Source organism: Octopus bimaculoides, chromosome 3, assembly GCF_046866305.1.
Source record: "Octopus bimaculoides isolate indiv1 chromosome 3, ASM4686630v1, whole genome shotgun sequence".
Classification (NCBI taxonomy): Eukaryota; Metazoa; Mollusca; class Cephalopoda; order Octopoda; family Octopodidae; genus Octopus; species Octopus bimaculoides.
Genome location: NC_142930.1, coordinates 98,571,837 through 98,574,336, shown reverse-complemented (window position 1 = coordinate 98,574,336; position 2,500 = coordinate 98,571,837). Strand labels below are relative to the sequence as shown.

Sequence of the window (2,500 nt, the reverse complement as noted above, 5' to 3'; positions counted from 1 at the left end):
TCTTTTATGTTCAATGTGAGGAAGTCTTTCATCACACACCTGTGGCCTCTTCAGTGACTTTCCATTCCACATGTTCTGAACAGGAAGAGACATATAGGATGGAAAGTTACTGAAGACCTCACAGGTATGTGACAAAAAATTTCCAAACAATAGACATAAAATAAGAATGGTAATGAACAAGTGAAGAACAAATATATAGGGCATGCGCTTATTTAGTAACAAAAAAGAAAATGACCATCTCGAAATATAACAAGATCTGTTTCAACACACAATTTCACATCAAGATTCTTGCAAAACAAATTCATAAACATAAATAAATGAATATATATATATATACACGCATACACACACACACACACACACACATATATGCATACACATATTTACATATATAACTACATATATATATATAACTATATATATATGCATATATACGTTTAATATTTTAAAATTTTGTTTTGTTTTTGTTATTGCATCACTTTGTTAAAGCAATCTCCCCTACAAAAAGCAAAAAAAAAAATATATATATAAATTGAACTATAAATGAGGAAGCCAAAAAATAAGAAGAGATAAACCTCATAGAACTTTCATAACCATCATTGTTTCTATCACTGGTACATTTTCCATTCTTTGCTACTATTACTGCTGCTGTTATTGTTGTTGTTGTTGTTGTTGCTACAACCATCACCACCATCACTACACTCCCCATTACTCTTTACCATCAGTGATCTCACCACCACAATCTTAAATTATATTAATACTATGACTACCATCACCATCATCATCACCACCACAACAACCACTAACAGTACCATTTAGTGCCCCCACCCACCCACCATCATTTCCATCCCTCTTCCACCATCATAATGGTGACAACTATGACTACAATTACCACTGACACCAACCCAACCAAAATCAACACCACAACTGTTGTCCCTACCACTAAGACTAACCACCCACAGCGCCACCATCCCTAACCACCAACAACAATACCATCATAACGATTACCACAAGCATTTTTAATTATATTGTTCTTAGATAAAATAATTAAGGAATATTGGTGTTGATATAATTAAAACTGTGTCTATTAACACCTACCACAGCCATCAACTCTCCTGCAGCCACCATCACTACCACCACCAACCACTCGAAATACCATTACTTCAACTACCATCACTGCTCCTACCATCACTGCTCCTACCACCAGCATAGCAGCTTAACCTACACTACTACTACTACTACTACTACAATGATTGAGTATTAACCACTAACATTAATGCTTCAAATAATAATACCACTACTATGATTGCCACCATCACCACCATAATTTTTTTACCATCACTACTACATACATCTACTACTAAACTGTGATTCCTTGTATAGTGTTTCTGACATTTTAACTGTCTTTGTAAATATTCTTTTCTTATTATTACTAATCTATCCATTCAGATCACTATAAGGATTAATTTACAAATGAAGAACATTTGGTATTTGCCAACATTTCAAACTATGCATTTTCAGAGATAAAAGTGATATATATATATATATATATATATATATATATATATATATATATATATATATATATATATATACAGAAAAATTATGAGTTAGAGGTTATGCAACCATCTAAGGGATAAATGTATCCATAGGCACTACTGATGTATTACCTCACTATGTACAGGCCTTGCTATAAGGTTAACAGTAGTTGGTAATTTAAATGGTAAACCATGGTTTATTATATTCAAGTAAGAAAAGAAATGGAGCAACAATTAACAATTAAAAGTTGATCATTAGTATTAAAAGGTCATAGTTTAATTGTAGTTAAAAAACATTTACAGCTGTTTCTGTTTGTGATTTTTGAAGTAAATGTGCATTTATCTCGTTCCATTTAACAAACATCGTCAGAATGATTTAGAGTTTATTGGAGGGATATAGACAGGAGGAAAAGGAAAAAAAGGAAAAGTTTTTTCCTTTTTTTGAAGTAAATGAAAATTTACTTAAAAAATAACAAACAGAAACAGCTGTAAATGTTTTTTAACTGCAATTAAACTATGACCTTAATACGAATGATCAACTTTCATATATAATATATATATAAAGAACAATGAGTCTCACGCATGCATGCATGTATGTGTGTGTGTGTATGAGAGAGAGAGTTTCCTGAACTTTTTCTAGCTCATTCTTACTCTGACTTTCTGTTTTTGGGTCTCTCTTCCAATGTTAATTTGGTCTCCTAGATAGCAACTGCTATTAACTACTTCTATGGACCCTTCCAAGCATTTTGAAGCAGTTAGGAGCACTTTTTACAGATAAAATATCCTTTGTTAGCTTATCTGTGAAATCCCAACACCTCTTGCACACCCCTAGTTTACATTTGACACACAGTTTAGAATTTTTTCCTATTCCTTTCCAACTATCAAGTATGATGACTACTTCCCTAATGGTTGTACAGATGTTCTACTAACTAAAACTTTTAGATTCAGCAATGATAACTATG

At 32.2% G+C, this 2,500-nt stretch overlaps 1 protein-coding gene across 4 annotated transcripts in view; it reads left to right on the top strand.

The window, feature by feature from the left end:
- Nucleotides 1-2,500, top strand: part of LOC106883361 (regulator of G protein signaling 7) — a 325,930-nt gene that overhangs the window by 282,757 nt on the left and 40,673 nt on the right. The gene's annotated exons all lie outside the window — the stretch shown is intronic.